The 21,122-nt window shown below is 37.5% G+C and overlaps 1 protein-coding gene and 1 long non-coding RNA gene across 2 annotated transcripts in view; one reads left to right on the top strand and one right to left on the bottom strand.

Moving 5' to 3' along the window:
- Positions 1-21,122, top strand: part of FRMD6 (FERM domain containing 6) — a 257,129-nt gene that overhangs the window by 58,009 nt on the left and 177,998 nt on the right. The gene's annotated exons all lie outside the window — the stretch shown is intronic.
- The window catches only part of LOC105553608, a 55,737-nt gene continuing 46,749 nt past the window's right edge, over positions 12,135-21,122 (bottom strand). Inside the window, exons 3-4 of the long non-coding RNA XR_001008181.1 lie at positions 13,220-13,401; positions 12,135-12,326 (exon numbers count right to left, since the gene is read on the bottom strand). This is a non-coding gene — a long non-coding RNA (uncharacterized LOC105553608). The remainder of the gene's footprint in view (positions 12,327-13,219; positions 13,402-21,122) is intronic.

Here is a 21,122-nt window from a genome sequence, read left to right as displayed (position 1 = left end):
TCCTTTTAAAACATTCTTTCTACCTTTCCTATTTTCAATACCCATCAGTTCTATGTAAATATTACCATCTCTCTCTTCTTTGCCCAGACAACCATCACACTATTTAGCTTTTCCTTCTATAACATTCTACTTAAAGAGGTTGCCAGAGTCACTTTCCCTTCTCTAAAACTGGAGATTAAAATTCCCAGCCTTCCAGAACGGGTAAATAATTGCTTTGTCATGAGAAAAATCAATATCTGCCACCACAGGAAGTGGGTCAGGAAGCAGTTGGACAAAGGCCTGCACTTCAGCTGTGCAGCAGAGTCATTTATGTGACCCCAAAGGTTATGCTTTCCTGCTTGTTTTACTAAAAGCTGATGAGCCAGGCAGAGGAACCAGAGCCCAGAGAGGACTAGAAGTGTGTGCCAGGTACTCTCCAGTGGAGAACACAGGGCCCCGGGGCAGTTGCTTAGTTAGATGTATTGTTGACCCAAAGTGAGACTCAAGAGGAGATAAAGACTGCCCTTCAGGGAAAGGAAAGAGCAGTGAGCAGTTCACCCACATTCCCCACCAAAAGTGAACTACTCAGATATTTTGGAGTTTTCTCTTCTAATGCTCAGGGAACTACAAGGACATTTTGAGCCTGTTCAGTCATCTTTTGATTGAAATCAGGGAAACTCAGTACTCCCATGGCTTCCAGAGTCCTTGAACCTTTCTAGCCCCACTTAAAAAAATAGCTTATTGAAATATAATTTACACAGATAAAATTTGTCCCTTTAAAGTATATAATATGGTGGTTTTTAAAATATATTCACAGTATGTATAACCATCACACAGTCAATTTTAGAACACTTTTACCACCTCAAAAATAAAGCCCCTGTACTGTTTACCAATCATAATCCTATTCTCCCATCACCCCATCCCTAAACAGCCAATAATCTATTTTCTGCTCTATAGATTTGCCTATTCTGGACATTTCTACTTTCTATCTCTATAGATTTGCCTATTTTGGACATGGAATGTGTATAGTCTTTTGAGACCGGCTTCTTTCACATAGCAAAATGTTTTCAAGGATTATCTATGTTGTAGCATATATTATCACTGCATTCCTTTTTGTGACCAAATAATATTCCATGATGTGGATATACCACATTTTGTTGATCCATTCACCAGCTGATGCACATTTGGGTTGTTTCCATTGTTTGGTTACTATGCGTAATGTTTCTATAAACATTAATGCACATATCTTTGTGTGGATACATGTTTTTAATTCTCTTGGGGTGAAATTGCTGGGTTATATGTTTTGAAACACTGACAAACTTTCCCAAAGTGACTGCTCCACCTAACAATCCCACCAGCAAAGTATGAAGGTTCCAATTTATCCACATCCTTGTCTACACTTATTATTGTCTGATTTTTTCATTTTAAGCTTTCCTGGTGGATGTGAAGTGGGTCTGATTTGTGTTTCTTTTGTGAATAATGATGTTGAGCATCTTATCATGTGTTTATTGACCTTATCATTAAACACATCTTGTCATCTGTTTATTTTCCTATGGTAAAATCTCTACTCAAATCCTTGCCCATATATATATTATATAACATGTATAATATATATTATATAATACACCTAATATATATTATATATTTATTAATATATGTTATATATATATGTTTTTGAGACAGGCTCTCACCCTATTGTCCAAGCCAGGGTGTGGTGGTATAATCATGAATCACTGCAGCCTCAGCATCCTTGGCTCAAGTGATCCTCCCATCTCAGCCTCCTGAGTAGCTGGGACTACATGCCTATGCTGCCATGCCTAGCTAATTAAAAAAAAATTGTATACACAGGGTCTCACTATGTTACCCAGGCTAGTGTTGAACTCCTGGCCCCAAGTGATCCTCCTGCCTCAGACTCCCAAATTGTCAGAATTATAGGCATGACCCACTGCAGCTGGCCTCTTGCCCATATTTTTTAAAGTTTTTAGAAAACATCTTACCTTCTAGTTACGATAATTCATAAACCAGCTGAGCAGTTTTAGGGAGAACACTTTACATGGTGGAATGATATGGATAATGGAGTTTTTAATATGTTTGGGTGGGTTTCTTTTAAATAGGCTTTTTAAAAAGCAGCTTTAGGTTCACAGGAAAATAGAGAGGAAGGTACAGAGATATCCTAACTACCCCCTGCTCCCCACACATGCACAGTCTCCCCAGCTATCAGCATTCCCCACCAGAGTGGTACATTGCTTACGACTGATACATCTACATGGAGACATTATTATCAAAGTCCATAGTTTATATTAGAATTCACTCTTTACGTTGTATATTTTATGGGTTTTGACAAATGTACAATGATGAGTATCCACCATTGTAGTATCATACAGAATAATTTTACTTCCCTCAAAACCCTTTAGTGCTTTGCCTATTCATCCTTCTCTCAGACATTGATCTCTCCATAGTTTTGCATTTTATAGAATGCCATCTAGTTGTAATCATACAGCATGTAACCTTTCCAGAATGGTTTCTCTCACTTAGCAATATGCATTGAAGTTTCCTCCATGTCTTTTTGTGGTTCAATAGCTCATTTGCTTTTAGTGCAGGGTATTTCATTGTATTGGATGGACCACAGTTTTTCTTTATGCATTCACTTACTGAGGGCTATCTCGGCTGCTTCTAAGTTTTGGCAGTTGTGAATAAAACTGCATAAACATCTATGTGCAGAATTTTATGTAAACTTAAGTTTTCAGTTCATGTGGGTAAATACCATGGAGTGTGATTGCTAGATCATATAAGGGTGTTGTAAGTTAGTTTTGAAGAAACAGTCAAACTGTCTTCCAAAGTGGCTATCCTATTTTGCATTCTCTGTAGCAATGAATGAAGAGTTCCTGTTGCTCCAGAACCTCACCAGCGTTTGGTTTTGTGTTTTGGATTTTGGCCATTTTAATAGGTGTGTAATAGTACCTCATTGTTGTTTTAACTTGCAATTCCCTACTAACGTAGGATGTTGAACATCTTTCCATATGCTCGCTTGTCATCCATACATCTTCTTTGGTGAGGTGTCTCTTCATCTGCTCATTTTTTCCCTTGGGATGTTCGCTTTTTATTGTTGACTTTTAAGATTTCCTTATATATTTTGAATAACAGTTCTTTATCAGATGTGTCTTTTGCAAATATTTTCTCCCAGTCTGTGGCTTTTTTTTTTTTTTTTTTTTTTTTTTTTGAGACAGTCTCACTCTCGCCCAGGCTGGAGTGCAGTGGTGCTATCTCCACTTACTGCAAGCTCTGCCTCCCGGGCTCATGCCATTCTCCTGCCTCAGTCTCCCAAGTAGCTGGGACTACAGGCGCCCACCACCACGCCTGGCTAATTTTTTGTATTTTTAGTAGAGATGAGGTTTCACCGTGTTAGCCAGGATGGTCTCGATCTCCTGACCTCGTGATCTGCCTGCCTTGGCCTCCCAAAGTGCTGGGTTTACAGGCGTGAGCCACTGCGCCCGGCCTATGGCTTGTCTTTTTGTTCTCTTGACAGTATCTTTCACAGAGCAGAAGTTTTCATTTTAATGAAGTCTAGCTTATCAGTTATTTCTTTCCTGGACCATGGCTTTGATCTTATATATAAAAAGTCATCACCACACCCAAAGTCATCTAGATTTTCTCTTGTGTTTTCTTCTAGGAGTTTTATATTTTTGCATTTTACGTTCAGATTTATGATCCATCTCGAGTTAATTTTTGTGAAAGGTAAAAATCTGTGTCTAGATTCATATTTTTGTTTGTGTTAACTTTGTACATTTTAAAATTGTGTTGTCTTTTTTATTGTTGAGTTTTAAGAATGTATATTCTAGTTATAAGTCCCTCACTTGATTTATCTATGATACGAGAATATTTTGTCCCATTCTGTGGGTTTTTTACTTTTTCGGTGGTGTACTTTGAAGCACCAAAGTTTTTAATTTTAGTGAAGTTCTATCCGTCAGTTATTTTCTTATGTCACATGTGAATTTGATATCATAGCTAAGAAATCATTGCCTAATCCAAGATCAGGAAGATTTACTCCTGTGGTTTCTTCTGAAAGCTTTATAGTTTTAATGCTTGTATTTAGGTCAATTATATGTTTTGAATTAATCTTCGTATTTGGTGTGAGATGTTGGTATAACATCATTCTTTTGAATATAGATATTCAGTTGTTCTGGCACAATTTATTACAAAACTATTCTTTCCCAATAATTTTCCTGGCACCCTTGTCAAAAATCAACTAGTCAACTAAGGTAACAGGGTTTATTTCTGGACTCTTGGTGCTATCCCATTGATCTGTGTGTCTATCTTCTCAGCAGTACCACAATGTCTTGATTACTACAGCTTTGTGGTAAGGTTTGAAACTGAGAAATACGATCTCTACTTTTTCATTTTCAAAATTGTTTTGTCTATTCTGAGTACCTTAAATTTCCATATGAATTTTAGGATCATCTTGTCAATTTCTGCAAAGAAATAATCTGGGATATTGATGGGGATTGTCTTGAATCTGTAGATCAATTTGGAGAGTTTTGCATTCTTGGATGGTTCGTTGCTAGCGTTTAGAAATACAGTGGACTTTTATATCTTGCTCTTGTATGCCAAAACCTTGTTGGACTCATGTATTGGTTTTAATGGGCTTCTTTTATTTTTAATAGATCCTACTTCCACTTTGCACTACTCTCCTCATCTCTGAATTCCACTATTTTTTATCTTTTTTAATTTCTCCAACACACTCAGCTCCCCCTTGTCACAGGGCCTTTGCACATGCTGTTTTGTGTCTGGATGTCACCCTTCTGAATTATTCCACCTGGTTAACTATCTTTCACCTCTCCCTCCCTAAGCTGCCGCCACCTCAGTCCATGTCTGGTCCCTTTGTGGAAGCTGTCATAGTACTGTGTTTCTTCTCAACATTTACCTTAGCTTATGAGCTCATTTGTGTTATATTTTGACCAATGTCAATTTCCCCAGCAGACAATAAGCCTCTGTTTTTCTCATTATTATATTTTTCAACATCTACATAGTGCCTGGCACATAGTGGATACTTAACGAGCATTTTTTGAAAGAAAAAATGAATAAATAGCATTGGGAAAATGTACCTATCATAAAGAACTTTGGGCAGGTTGGTGGGGGGAGCAAATTTAAGGTTGGGCATTCCACCTGTGTAACCAATTCTGGCTTCCTTCTGGGCAGTTACATTCCAGAATGGAATGTGATTGTCTGGGAGAGCAGAGGCATTGAGTGTACAGCCAGTAACATGGTTCCCCCAACCCCCACCTTTCTCTCTCTACTAAAGTTTCTTGCCTGGTGGTGGGAAACCCCGAAAGAAAAATCCAGCCATCTGAGTCATTTGCAGATGACTTCTTTGTCTGCTTCTTACCTTTCCTGAGGTACAGCTGACTTATGAGAGTGGGGGGAGTAGAGGAAGGTGGAGAGTTGAAAAGATTCATTTACTTTCCTTACCAAATTGATTCACTCTAACAAAAACAGGGAAATCCCCAACCAGCTGTTCCAGTGACTAGCAAGAAAAATATTCTCTTGGAACACTCCAACAAAAGACACACTTTGTGTTCCGGCTGTCTTAAAAAGAATGCTTTAGAGCCTTCCAACTATTGCCCACCCTGAATGCTTTATAATATCAGTGGCAATGGTTAGAACGTGCTTTTTTTTCTTGATTGAAATTCTCTTAAAAGTCTAGGTTCAGCTCTGGTGCTTTGGTGATGGCATAGATCCCCAGAATCAGGAAAAACGTTGAGGGCGGTAAAGAACCAAGAGAAGACTAGCTCAGGGGCCAAAAAAAAAAAATGGAGCCAAGATTTGATGGGGCTGCCACTTGTCGGTGTGTGACAAACTTTCTGCCCTATTCTTGGAATCCATGTTCCAGTTGTCAGGCCAGACAGAAGGAAAATGTTTGCATACAGAGAAAGAAGGTTGGGAAGGAGATATTTCTCACTGTGATCCATATTTTAGATGTTCCTTATGCATCTGAAATGGGGTTTTGCTTCAGGTGTTTTGAGACCTTTCACCCATGGTGAAACATTGTATTGTGAAACTGCAAGACCATCATGATAGGGGCCGCTCTGTTTTGTCTTTGGGTCTTCATTGCCTACCACAATACCTGGCTTAGAGTAGAGGCTCAATGAAAATTGGACAGACTGTCTTAAACGAGAGGATGCATGGCAAACTTACTTTGCAAAGTAGATTTTACAGCCCTGTGAAGTAAGCTCACTTCCTGCGTTTTTTATTTTATCCTGATGCTCATCCTTTTTATCTTCTGTGCCACGAAATACAAATATTTATAGGACTTAATTTTTAGTTGTTTAGAGTAGATAGTTATAAATAGATTCCATAAGCAAATAAACGAAATCATTGTTTTGCTGTCAATAAAATTTAAAGGAAAATGATTCAAAAGTGAAAAATATAGCTTACTAGCTGTGGTTTTTTAATGCTTTGTCAAAGGAAATTTTAAAATACTAGGAATTTATATTGAAACAAGAATGGAAAAGGAAGTTTATGAAAGCACAATACTCAAATCCATTTACTTTCTTAGACTAATATATTAAGGTAAACACCATGCAAGAGCTACCCTCTCCTATATTTTCTCTTATTTCAGAATACTTCTGTAATAAAAGAACAAAATTACAATTTGAGTCCCTTCTTCTGAACTCTCCAAACCTTGTCGGTTATGTTGATGTGGGGTGTCTTAGAGCAGAGGTTTCTGAGTACTCATGGGCAAGTTTCCAGTTGCTTCCTAACAATATTGCCTGGGACAAAATTCTGGGACAGACTTCAAAGTTGGGGTGACTTTACTTGAGTTTAATAATTTTCAAATTGTTACATCTCTAAATGGGTCAAGATCATCGAACCTGGGTTTTCTTAGATTTCCTCCATTCTCAAAGCTTTGCTTATCATTTACATGCTATTTTGATTCCATAAATATTCATTGAGCATTGACTGAAGTACTCATCTAGGTTCTGGGAAAAGGGCAATGAATAACACACAAGGTTCCTCTTCTCATGGAGTTTATATCCTGGTAGAGCTTATTATTTTCCCCATAGTAAAATGAAATAAAAACAGTATAAATCTCACAGCACTGCTCTGAGGATTCAATGGGGGTAGAGTAAGGAGGTGGAAGACAAAAATTGAGAGACAAAACATCCACTGGATTTTCAAGGATCTTGGCTGTGTATGGATGTGAGAAAAGGTTAAGGGAGACCCATTGTTAGGATGCAGACATGTAGACATGATTTTTAGCTGGAAGGGAGGAAGCACTAAAAACAAAAATTGTTGAAAACATGAGAGAGAAGAAAAGAATGAGATCAAGAGTATAGGAGAGATTAACCTTGATCAGGGAACAGAATTGTGACTCCAGATGTCACGGGAAGAGTTCTCAGTGGAGAGACTGAAGGTGTTTTTACATAACTAGGCCCTGGAGACATGTCATTTAAAGTCCTGAACGGTTTCCCATATTAAGAGGTAGGAACTTTGAAGGTTAATGTGTGATGTCCCTGAGGCATTTTCCTTGCTAGATTATATGGTATGAGGTTTTTATCATGGAAGTAATTTAAATATCCCTAGAAACAATACACCAGTGTTTCTCAGAGTTTGTTCCCAATACCACCTGCTTCAAGTTACCGTGGTATTTATTAAAACTACACGCTCCTAGGCCCCATACCAGGTGCTTCAAAATAGGATCTCTGGAAGTTGAACTTTGAAAGTTTCATTTATTATTTTGGTAAAATACACATACAAAAAAGTTCCCATTTTAAAGTATAAATTCAACAATAGTATATTCACAGTGTTGTGCAACCTTAATCACAATCTGCTTTCAAAAACATTTAATCACTCCAAAAGGAAATTCTATACCCATTAAGCAGTCACTCCTCATTCTCTCCTACCCTCAGTCTGACAGCTACCAATCTGCTTTCAGTATCCATGGATCTACTCATTCTGGATAGTTTCTATAAATAGAATCATATAATATGTGGCCTTATGTGTCTGGCTTCTTTCACTTATCATAATGTTTTCAAGATTCATCCATTTGTATCATAATCCAGTGCTTTCTTCCTTTTTATGGCTGAATAATATTCCATAGTATGATATACCACATTTTCTTTATTCAGTCATTTGACAATAGACATTTGGGTGTTTCTTTCTTTTGTGTATTGTGAATAGTGCTTCTATGAACATTTGCATACAAGTTGTCGTTTTAACACTTGTTTTTCATGAGTATATACCTAGAATTGCTGGGTAACATGGTAATTCTGTGTTTACCTTATTAAAGAAATGCCACACTGTTGTATACAGTGGTTGTACCACTTTACATTTCTACAAGCAGCATATGTGTTTCCAATTTCTCTGTGTCCTCACCAACACTTATTATACTCCATGTTTGAAATTATAGCCATTCTGAGTGAGTGTGAAGTCATCTATCACTATAGTTTTAACTTGCGTTTTCCTAATGACGAGTGACATTGAGCATCTTTCCATATACTTCTTGGCCATTTGTATGTCTTCTTTGGAGAAAATTCTATCCAGGCCCTGTGCACATTTTTAAACTGCATTGTTTGACTTTTTGTTGTTGGGGTATAGGAGTTCTTTACACAATTTGCAAATATTTTCACCCATTCTACGAATTGTCTTTTCACTCTGTTGATAGTATCTTTTGATGAACAAAAGTTTTTACTTTTGATGAAGTCTAATTTATCTGATTTTTATTGCTTGCAGAAGGGTACCCAAGTTGATTATGATTTTTATGACTATGATTACAGCACTAAAACAACCAATCTTGCACTGACAGTATTACCAAGATCCTATCTGTTGAGGATAGTATATTTCTGATAGCTAGATTTGCTTTAGATGTATATATGTAAGTGTATCAAAAATTATGCCCATTTCATTTACCTGTGTCTTTTTCAATTAAAATATACTTTTTTATTAGCATAAGTATTTCACCTTTAATTTTGATTATAAATAAATTTCATGCCTTATTTAGAAGGGTTAAAGCAAAATAGAAAACAAAACTGCTAAGTAAAAATTGTTTAGCTATCATGACTTGCCTGTTGTAGTTTCATTGGTCTAAACGTTTACTTTTATATAATCTGTTTGTATTTCACATTTATTTGGCTCATCAAAAATGTATTGAGCATCTACCACATGCTTGATAATATGCTAAGCACCAAAGATAGAAAGACCTGATCTCTGTACTCATGGTTTTTACCGTCTTGCAGGACACAAGAACACAGATGCTGAAAAGATTATACACACACAGGACATTTCTATAGGAGAATGAGACTAAGGTGCTGTGAGATCACAAAAGAAAGAATTGCAAACTGTATTCTTTTGGTGATGGGAACTCAAAAGAATTATTTGGGCAAGGAAGTTCCATGAACTCATTTAATTTTTTTGAAATGTAATTCTGGCAGCAATATAAGGGTGGACTGGACTAGAAGAGACCAAAATCAGACAGTGAAGTCAGTAAGAATGGGTACTTGGGCAATGAATTTGCACCATACTCTTGTTCAGCCCTTAGAATTGTTCTAAAGAGTTTCAGATATTGCTGTGACATAGGTTTCTTGAACTTTTATTATGGAAAGTTTCAAACATATAAAAAATTATTTCGTGTACCATCAGCACAGCTTCAACAGTTATCAAAAACATGGCCAGTCTCATTTCATTGATTGCCCCTATGGCCCCTTTCCCAGGTATTTTGAAGCAAATCTCAGACATTATATTATTTCATCTGTGAAGATTTTTATGTAACTCCAACAGATAAGAACTCTTAAAAATATATCTCAATACTATTATCCTATTTAAATAAAATTAAGAATACTTTATTAATGGTATGAGGTTTTTAAAACTTAAGGATTTATGTAAATATTCAAATATAAAATTCTATATTATTTCTTATGGAGAATTTTTTTCCTTAATACCTTTGGTAAGGAATGCAAGAGTGATTTCCTTAAAAACTAAAATCATGCTTCTTCAAATACATACAAAATATACAGTCCCAGAGTCACATCAGTTATTAGCTCTTTTATTACATGTGTATAGCAGGGAAGTTTCTACTTTGTTATGCACTCATAGTTTGAAAGCAATGTGTATAAGTTGAGCTGTTGAGGAATTTTCCTTTGAGATTTTTTTTTGTACTCAATAATAATTCCTCACATTTGTGTCATGCCTTGAATTTTCCAAAGTGCTTTCATGTCTATTATCTAGTGAACTCTGAGAGTTCTGCTGTGCAAAGATGTCTATTATCTACTGTTTATAGTTTTTTTAATCAATTTTACTTTGTTGTGGCTTTTGGGCTTGGAATGAAATAATAAACAATATATGCAAAATCCTCTACTTGTGAGCCAAGAAAGACTTTGTAGTCAAGCCTGCATGAAGATGAAAGGAAATTAGTGTAACATCTCGACAGTTATACTTAATTTTCTGTAGTATGGGAATATTTGGCATTTATACATACACACACTACACACACATGTGTATAAGGATTTTAAATCCGTAATTACAACTCAGTATTTTCCATGGGCTCAAAACCCACCCATAAATTTCCTGAACCTCTTAGAAAGGGTTGTATTAATAGTAAGATTAAGAAACATGGCAACACACAAATTAGGAAGAGTTTGGGGCTGAAACATTCCCAGAGATCACTCATAATTGATGCTCCATCCTTTTTATCATTCTTTAATTTTTGTTAACGTGCCCAGACACACACTAGACACAGTTATCTTCAAAACATTCTGTAGCAGAATAGCTTGGTGTCTGTTAACCAAAGACAGTGATACAAGTATCATATTTAATATTGATTTTTGCTCTTCACCCATAAAATATAAAACACTGAAGTACTCTTTTTAAACACAGCAAAAATCTGCCCCAGGATTAGAAAGGAGTACAGAGGTTGACACTATAATCTGTACTCCAGAGGTGTGCTCTAGAGTAGTACAAACTTGGGTTTACAAACTGCTAGAGTTAAGGAAGCTGCATGACCTGTTTTCCAATTTAGGTTCCTCCAGTGGTGGACTGGAGTCTATTTTACCTGATCCCAAGAGCTGATTTTTAAATATGCAAGAATTTTGCAAACTAGTATTTAAACTGTCAGTTGCTTGAACCCAGCCAAGGTGGGAGTATTTACACCACAAAAAATGAGCCAACTTCAATCTGGCTTCGCCCCTCATCCCCCAGAGCCATTTTACCAGCACACCACTGCCTCCCAGGTAAGTTTAAGGATAAAATGAGTTAGCTTATGTAAAGCACTTTTCATAGAGCTCCCCATAGAGAAAGCATTCAATAAATGCTAGCTACCATTATTGTTATTATTATTTGCCATTGAAAATAAATGCAGCCAACTCTCAACTGTTTATCAAACTGATAAATCATCTATGTCCTATGTTTGTTTGTTTTTGTCCCTATTTGACAATTTTACTAGCAGCATACAAAGGAATATGTTCAGACATAGGAAAAAAGCAGTGAAAACCTAATCAACCCATGGTAGTGCTTATTATTATAGCATCGTGATCTTGATAAAATATTTGCTGAGAGAGAAAGAATTAAAGTTCCAAAAAAAATGAAAATGGGATTATATCTAAATTTAAAATATTCACTCTACTTTTGTCTTCCTTTAAACAGCTCATTGAAATTCCATTATAAATAGAAAATGATAAAATAATTTTGAACACTTGTAGAAAAATATGACAAGTCTGGATTTCAGTAATAAATCATAGAATTCCTGACACACATTATCTTAGGCCAAAAAGGGAATTATTGGTTCTTGTAAATCTCAAAGGTAAAAATCAAGGGATAGGTCTGAGTGTGAACACAACTTGATGTAGGATCACACCAGGCCATGAGTGCTCGGTTTCTCTGGCTTCTATTAGATTATTGCTATTTCCAATCTCCACGTGGCAGCCTCAGCAGCTCCAAACTCTGCCTTTAAAGTGGAATGCTCTTCCCAAATCATGTCTCTCATTTGATTGATCTGGTTTTGGCCACACACCTGATGCCTGTTTGGGAGAATATCTAATGGGGTAAAGGTAATTTATTAAAAAAAAAAAAAAAAAAAAAAACAACTGTAAGAATATATCTAACAGGGTAAAGGTAATGTGTCCCCCTTCCCGTCAAAAAAAAACCTGTGGCGTTATTACACTCAGATAAAATGGATGTCATGCAACCAAAATACAATTATCTACTCCAAATCATCTTCATTGTAATTGAATTCATGTTGATGGCAACTCATGTATACATGTAGAGCTAGCACACTGCTTTCTCTTGGAACAAAGTTCTGATAATAACCTTCTCAGATCAAGTTTCAGCCCAGGGCACTCCTAAGGCCATTAAAGACCCTAGTCATAAAGAAGCAAAAATGGAGATAGTATCACTACAGGAACTAATTTGAGAAACCCAGGTAAAAAAGAGTGTTTTAAAAAGCAAATGCTAGCCAAAAAATATTTATAACACACCTCCTGCCAGGCACAGTTCAAGTTTCAGCTAATAGGAGAATATTCCTGGTATGATCTCGGTGCCTTCCTTAACCAAGAATTAGAGCCCCATGGTACAATGACCTTAGCAATTTTGGAAGCAGTAGCACCAGGAAAAGTGAGAGAGGTCAAAACGCTCTGTGTTCTGTAATGGACACAAACCTGTTGGCATTTAGAAATTCCACAGTGTTTTGCTGTCCAATTTGTTTTAGAATTTCATTTCAGGAAAGTAAGTTCTAACTCTAATGTTATGGAGAAGTTTAAATATTTATACCAGAAAAAATAAAAAGCACAAAACCCTCTACCCCAGAGTCTCAACCATTGACAAGTTACATAATTCTAACGAGTGTCAAGTATCAAGCTCTGTGCATCTTGTTCTCTGCTGGGAAGGTGATGCTTCTGTTTCTCTTGGCTATAAGTTTGTTTGGCCTGAGCAGGATGTCAGCCTGATTCCTAACCCTCCTCATGGAGTCACAGGCTGTAATGCATGAGTCACAGAGGTTAAAACGCAGCCTTTTCTGGTTTATATTGTATGTGGATTCTGTAATAGTCTTGGAATAGTGTTCCATGATTCATATCCTACTCTGGTACGCCTTAGCCAAATGCATCTTCTGGTCCTGGTGATGTATATTGAGAGCCCTACGATGCTTACTGAGTGTGGAGTGATTTAAGGAAATCATTTTTTCTATCCCCTGGGAATTTTCTTTCTTATAATATCCCACCCAAATGTGATTTGTTTAAAATATTGTGGTGCTCACCTTTATCTTCACCATTAAATATGTCATACTAAATAATCTTGTGACCATACCGAGGAAACACCAAATATAAGAAGAGCATTTATTTTACAAAAAAAGAGGAGACATATCTGTAAGCATTTTGGAGGGTGAGCATATTTCCCAAAGATCTTGAGACTGGATGGATGTGGGCACCCTGTGTGGCCCTGAAAAAAAAAACAAAACTATCTTGGGTCTTTTGTAATTGAACTAGAAACTGTACCAACCCAGAGTTTATAAACAGTATCATATAACATTTGTTTTGAAATATACAGAAATGTTAATGAGGTGATGGCTGTGAAATCATCTTTTACTAAGAAATACAATGTGTGCCCGCATCAAACAGTGGAAATAATTACCAATTTATTTTCTCCTATGAAAAAATGATACTCAAAGATCAGTGGGATCTTAGAAAGGGATCCGTGTTATTTGTGGAAGTATCATTAAGGCTAAATAACTGTGGCACCAAAGGACAGGCAGCATAATTTTCTAAAATACAGAAAAATTTAAAAGAGGCATTGCCAGAAAATAAATGAGAATGTTCATTCTCACTAAGCTCTCTGAGTAATGTAAACATATCTGGCATTTGTCCCCATTTTCTTCCTGGGACCTTTTAAATCAAAGTTTAGTAATTCATTCTTAATCACCCACAAGCTGTTAGCTACCCCGTGGCTTGTAGCCATCAGAATTAATTGCAGGTGCCCATGTGGGTCTGCAGCATGCAGTAAACATGATCATGATGGATTCCTAACACAACCTGGCTGGCGTAGGGTCATTAGCGCTGCATCCCCTCTTCTTGTTCTGAAGTGTGTTTAATTCTCAGTGGATTTCTGAAGCAATATGTTGCCTTTCTTAAAGAAAATTGAAGAAAGTCTGTGAAATAGAAAAATAATTGGACTAAACTCTCAATTTTTTGGAAGGGGAAATGTGGGGAAAAGAGGGAGATGAGTTAAAGGCTTAAGCACTTCTGTGAAACTGTTTCTCTAAAGCAGGAAAAGTGAATTTAGTGATGTTATATTTACCCTGGAATTTAAGAAGAATAACTTTGGTGTTCAGAAGTCCAGACTTATTGATGTACTGTAAAACCTTGCCCGTCTAAGTGTGGTCCTGGGACGAGCAATATCAGCATCACCTGGGAGCTAATTAGAAATGCAAAATCTTGGCCCCTCCAGACCTGAATCAGAATCTGCATTTTAACATGGACCCAGGCAATTGGCATTCTTATCAACATTTGAGAACCGCTGATGTAATCCATGCTTAGAATACTTAGTTTATTTAGAGAGCTTATCATTCTGTCTAGAAGGCATTTATATTCCAGTTATGATTGCCAAAAAGTCCCAGAAAAAAGCAGGTGCAATGCTATTAGCTGGTAGAGCACACTCTGAAGGCAGCAGCCATGCCTCTCTGGTCTTTAGATTCCCAGCACCTAGCTCAGTGCATGAAATGTTAAGGTGGATGAATGGATGGGTGAATGGATGGATAGATGGATGGAAGGATGGATGGATGAATGGGTGGATGAAAAGCATGGTAAACCCCTAAAAAAAAACGAAAGATGAAGTGAATATTTTTAAAAAATCAGTTACAAGCAGATTTTTTTGTGTTATTCCATAGTATAGGCTTGCTTAATATCACAATCACAGTAGATTACATGGCAGGCTAACAAAGTCTTATTTTGAAAATTGGACAGTTCTAGGCCTCCAACAGCCCATGGAGCGAGGTTTGGTTTGTGGAAGGGTGTTCATTCCAGCAGAGAAGAATACCTTCCCTCATCTCATCTGCTGCTGCATTAGTGCCCTCTATTGCTAAGTTCCTTTTTTCTAGCTAGGCCCTATTTCCACAGCTGGAGTATAAACCTTTTAAAGGCAGGACTCTACCTGCAACATTGACTCCCCTGCCTCCAGCACATGTCCGCTGACGTAAACCAATATCTTTTAAATTTTTGCATATTTTTAAATAATGCCTGTCCTTTGGTGCCACAGTTGTATAGCCTTAATGATACTTCTGCAAATAATGGGGATCGCTTTCTTTCTAAGATCCTGTTAATACTGCTCATGCCACATTGGCTAATGCTGAGAGCTTATGACAACATGAAGAAATTCATCCCAGGAAGTAACAATCTGTGTCCTCTTTTCTCATCCCTAAATCCACCATTTCTTTTGGAAATAGGAATGATGTCTTTTTATTTTTTTAATTTGTTGTTTAAAAAATTACTGGTTCTGTTGTGCAGGCTGGAGTACTGTGGTGCAATCAGGCTGGAGTACTGTGGTGCAATCATGGCTCACCGCAGCCTTGACCTCCCTGGGCTCAAGTAATTCTCCCTCCTCAGCCTCCTGAATATCTTTTTATTATTGGCTCATTTTATTATATTCAATGAATTGTTGGAAATTCGAGCCAGCCAAAAATTGTATAAATATTGGGCTGCCTCTGCTTCTCTGACACTAGATGAAGATGGCATTTGTGTCTGTGTGTCTGTGGGGCCCTCAGGAAGCTCTTCTCCTTGAGAGGCCTTGCCAGTGCCAGCCTCATCAGAGGGCAGCTTGGGAGGAGACCTGCCATGCTTACAACTTAAATGGATTCCTGAAATGATGTTTCACAGTGTAGAGTCAGAAGAAGGGTGGGATAGTGAGTGGAAGAAGCATTGGCCATGAAATTAGAAAACCTTGATTTGAATTGTAACTCTCCTACTCACTACTTGTATAATCTTGGCAATTTTCATCATGTCTGTGAAATACATTGTACAGTGCATGACTGGGAGTCAGTGTTCACCATTTGCTAGTTTCCCTTGCCTCTCTGAGCCTGTTTCCTCATTATGATGCATAAAAATATCACATACTTTAGTGCTTGTCACATAAAACGTGCATAATGAATGCTTTTAATTCCCTCCCAGTTTGCTGGTCCCAGGTACCACCCACACTGTCTGGCACTCCCTGTTTCTCTGTGTTGGATCTTCTTAAAGTGTTCTGTTGGATGACCTTCACTTGTTCCTTGACACCATGGTCAGAAATCACGGTTTATCTGCCAGGTAGACTTCCTTCCAGCACCTTCAGTAGTTTCTGTCCATCCCTGACCACCCACTAGATCCCTCATTTACCCAGCACATGTTTCTAGATCCAGGATCTCCCACTACTAAGTAAAAAAAAACTTGTGCTATTTGCTACCGGGAACTGACTTGAAAATACTAGAATCCAGAAGGTTTATTCTTGGGGCAATTCCTCTTCAAGTTCCAGTACTTTTGGCATTCTTGAAGCAAATACAAATTTTATAAATTATTTCTTTAAAATTAACTTAAAGTATATAGGTTCATCATAGAAGAAAAATGGACTTAAATATAGATAATAAAAAGAAAGAAAAATAAGTTCAGTCGTAATCCTATTATACACAGAGAACAATTACTTGTCACCTTGGTGAATAGCCTTTTAATTTTTATATATGACTCAGCATGGTGGCTCACACCTGTAATCTTAGCACTTTGGGAGACCAAGGTGGTCAGATTGCTTGAGCTCAGGAGTTCGAGACCAGCCCAAGCAACATAGTGAAACCCCGTCTTTCCAAAAATACAAAAAATTTATCCAGGCCTGATGGTTTGTACTTGTTGTCCCAGCTCCTTGGGGGGCTGAGGTGGAAGGATGGCTTGAAGCCAGGAGGTCAAGGCTGCAGTGAGCAGAGATCAGGCCACTGCACTCCAGCCTGGGTGACAAAATGAGACCTCTTAAAAAAAAAAAAATCTTTATCATGAATATGTAATATTCATTATTAAAAACCTTTATAATGAATATATAATAAATGCATTTTATATAAATATACAAATAAATGCATATAATATAAAATGCATTAGCATATATTATGTCAGTATATGTTAAAATATTTTTAGTATATAGGTATGTATTTGATCCATTGGCCTCTAACTAGTCTATGTTTTCAGAAACCATCAGAAACACACACACACAGTCTTAATGTTCTTAGAGTTTTATGGCTTGTATTTTTTTCCACCTGATTATCCCCTGTGCTATTGAATATGAATTATTGTTTAAACAAATCAGTATCTAGAACATTGCTTAGCCTGTAGTAGTGTACAATGGATAAATATTTTTAGAATAAATGAGAAAACATATCCTAATGTAATTCTGTGTCAATTTTAAGCTTTCAATGTTGGATTTTCTTTTAAATGGGGTAAATCAGTTGATAAATTGTTATGAAAAGTTCACATGGAAAAAAAGCTTAAATGGATCCTGAAATGATGTTTCATGGTGTAGAGATTAAGATAGATCTTTACTAACATCTGTTGATGAACCCGTCTGCCATAACTTTTTATTTTAGAACTGCACAGTGATTTAGCACTGAATCCTATTTGGACTAATTTAACCCTGAAAATCTGAAAACGATCTTTCCTTTAAAATTTGAGGGCTTCAAGTGCAATGTTTTTAGGGATTGGACAGTTACAAGAGGGACGAGTGCCTTTGAATTCCCTGCTAGGAGGCACAAACCCCGATGCCCCTAGGGGCTGGCAGTGATTTCACAGGTTAAGTGGTGCAGATGGGAACCCACTGCAGTCACTCTGCAAAACTGGAGTGCAATACATGACGGAGAGTCAGCGTTCGCCCAGTGCTGGTTTCCAAAGGGCAGCCACTACTAAACTTTCATGTGGCAAGGTGGGGTCCAATGGCACCAGCTTGTTTTCTTTCTTCAGGAGAAGTAAAAAAACTTGAAAAATTACGTGAAATTCTTGATTCTGAAATAATAGCAGCTCATTTAATTTAAAATATGAAACTATGCAAGCAAAACAAAATCCACCTGAGAACAATGAGCCTCTGGGTTAACTGAGGAACTGTTTAAATTGCCCCAGTTACTCAAATGCCAGGTGGCAGATGACTGGCTGGGTCTGCCTTATTCAAGGGTGCAACACGTCGCTCTTGTGAGCCAGATCTAGGTTCTCAGTGGCTCCTGCAGGAAGTCATAAGTAGAGGCAAGAAGTCCCAAGCTGGCAGTCTGCCAGGCGATTCCCGTAGGTAATGTCAATTCAAATAGAGGAGACTGCCAATACCTGTGACCTGGCACAGTGAATTGGCAAGCAGATCTGAAAGAGGTCTTAATACATTGTGAATAAGTCCTGATTTCTAGAGAGATCTCTTGGGCCGAATTATTAAAACCCTCACATTTACCTTCTCTTGGAGCTCTATTGGAGTTAAAAGTCTCTGCTGAATCTTCAAAAGGAAGCAAATGTCAAAAATAGACAAATCCCAGCCAAGTGATGGGAAATGTCATTTCGGGATAATAGTATCTGCACATTGGTCATTAAAATACATTCTTTCCAATGAATGCCCTTAACTCTGCAGGATGGGAACATAGCTTTAATCAAACAGGTTCCCAGATCAGAGTACATCAAAACACGAGCAGCAGATTCTGTGCTGCCTGATCAACAGAGGAAAGAAATCCAGAACATTTTCTTTTACATTTAAAATGCTTTATGAGGGAAATGGGTAGTTAGTCATATTTATTATTGAGCATTTACAAGAATACTTGCTTATTGTTTTATTTCCTTATTATTTATTTTGAGCTGAGTTTCTGGTTATTAAGAAAGGGTCTTCTTTCTTAAAGGGTAGATACCTGATTTTGCAGCTAAAAGGAGCTAAAAGGTGCATCAAACTGAAACACCTGCCTAGAGGTAGGAAAAGGGATCAGATTTTCTCTAGGGACACCTACTGATCAGTTCTAAGAGACACAAGTCCCTGAAGGACTTCGTTTTTCTAGTGGCTTTTTCTAATGCTGCTTTGGTCCTGAAGGAGTTGCAGATAATGAATAACTAAGAGAAGACGGTCGAGTTTATCGAGCAGATGGGGGCAGGCTGTGAATTTAGTAGGGAAAGAGAAATGGATCTGTGAAAATGTCTAGGAAGATAGGAACAAACTTGTACCTGAACATCAAAATAGCACCCTAATATCTTATTAGCAACAAGCATACCTGGGGCCCAGGTGTTGATTTCCAAGACCATTCTCCAATAAAAAGAACCAGGGATTCTTGGAGACACGAATGATTCTAGGGCTGGAGCAAAAAATATACAAGAGGAACCTAGGGCACCCTGTTGAGCCAGAAAATAAGCAAGTTCTAAAACAAAACAAAGGCCAAAACGTACGATGATGAGAGTATTCAAAGGAACACAGGAGCCAACTGAAAGAGCTCCCAATGGCCAAAGCTGGAACAATTTGACAAATAAAGAATTATTTGGATTATAACTCAAAATACAAAATAAACATCCATGAGTCCATGTTATAAATAAATGATTGAATAAATAAATAGTATAAAAGAGACAAATCTCCCAAGCAGAAAAATTCCATATTTTATGGAGATACTCTGGCCTCAAGGAGATGGAATGTAACTCCCAATTCCTTAATCGAGGCTGTGTATAGTAACTTCTTTCCAAAGAGTATAGTCCGGGAAGAAGCAAAAGAGTAACTTTATAGTGGGAAAACCTTAGAAACAGTACCTCAGCTGGGTGCCCAAGATCACCGGCACAGTGACAAGTCATGTTGATGCTATGCTATCGTTGATATGATGTGATGAAAATGGCATCTGTGGAATCTGTGACTTTCTCCCCAGAATCCATAACCACAGTCTAGTCGTGAGAAAAACATCAGACAAATCCCAATAAAGCGACATTCTACAAAATATCTGACCGGTACTCCCCAAAATGACTGTTCAGGTCATTGAAAGCAAGGAACACCTGAGAAACTGCCACAACCATGAGGAGTCTAAGGACACATCCAATTTACATTCACATCCAAAATGGAATCCGAGACAGAAAGAGGACCTTATGTGACAACTAAGGAAAGGGGAACAAAAGTATGGACTGTAGTTAGTGACACTGTGTCAATTTTGGTTCTTTAGTGCTAATAAGTATACCTTATGTAAGATGTTAATAATAGGAGAACCTGGCACATGGTACATGGGAACTCTGGGCTATTTTCACAATTTTTCTGTAAATCTAAACTGTTCTGAGAAATAAAGTTTGTTTTTGAAAGAGCCATCCTGGGCTGCACTAGGAAATACTTACTCCATACATTGTGGACCCTTCCTCCAATACAAGATTTCTCAAGTAGCTTTCTTGGTTAAAAGGGCAGTGATGTAAAAACAGGCATCATTTTACCAAAGGGCCACCAGATGGCTGTCATCTGGCAGAAGTCTACTTCCTGGGCTTTCTAGATGCATACGTGACTATCACTGGGAGCATTCAACCTCCAAAGAAGAGTTCTACTAATTATGTCTGTCTAAATAATGTGATAAATTTAAATTTCAAGTGACAGCAGTTAGTTCACATTGTAAATATACAACTCAGTTTGTTTGTACTAAATTTAAACCAAATTGCCTACTGTGTCCCAGGAAATATTTTAGCCAGTTACTTTTGATTTTCACAATTGGGCTATGTAGAAATTTCTTTTGGAGATAATTAATTGGAAGCACTTACAAGTTTGTAGCTTTAATTACATACTGCTGTAGTCTGCTCCTGGTTAAAATGGCACCCGATAGGCTGGGCACAGTGGCTCACACCTGTAATCTCAGCACTTTGGGAGGCTGAGTCAGGCAGATCACCTGAGGTCGGGAGTTTGAGACCAGCCTGACCAACATGGAGAAAGCTCGTCTCTACTAAAAACACAAAATTAGCTGAGCATGGTGGCGTATGTCTGTAATCCCAGCTACTCGGGAGGCTGAGGCAGGAGAATCACTTAACTAGGGAGGCGGAGGTTGCGGTGAGCAGAGATTGCGCTATTGCATTCCAGCCTGGGCAACAAGAGTGAAACTCTCAAAAAAAAAAAAAAAAAAAAAGGCCCCTAATAAATAGTAGTGATATGTTAAAGAAAAAATGCTACTGTTGAAGTTGCTGTTAATTACATGT

Source organism: Mandrillus leucophaeus, unplaced genomic scaffold, assembly GCF_000951045.1.
Source record: "Mandrillus leucophaeus isolate KB7577 unplaced genomic scaffold, Mleu.le_1.0 Scaffold60, whole genome shotgun sequence".
In the NCBI taxonomy this organism is placed as follows: Eukaryota; Metazoa; Chordata; class Mammalia; order Primates; family Cercopithecidae; genus Mandrillus; species Mandrillus leucophaeus.
The sequence above is the reverse complement of the archived record's forward strand: the minus strand, read 5'-3'. Positions and strand labels throughout refer to the sequence as shown.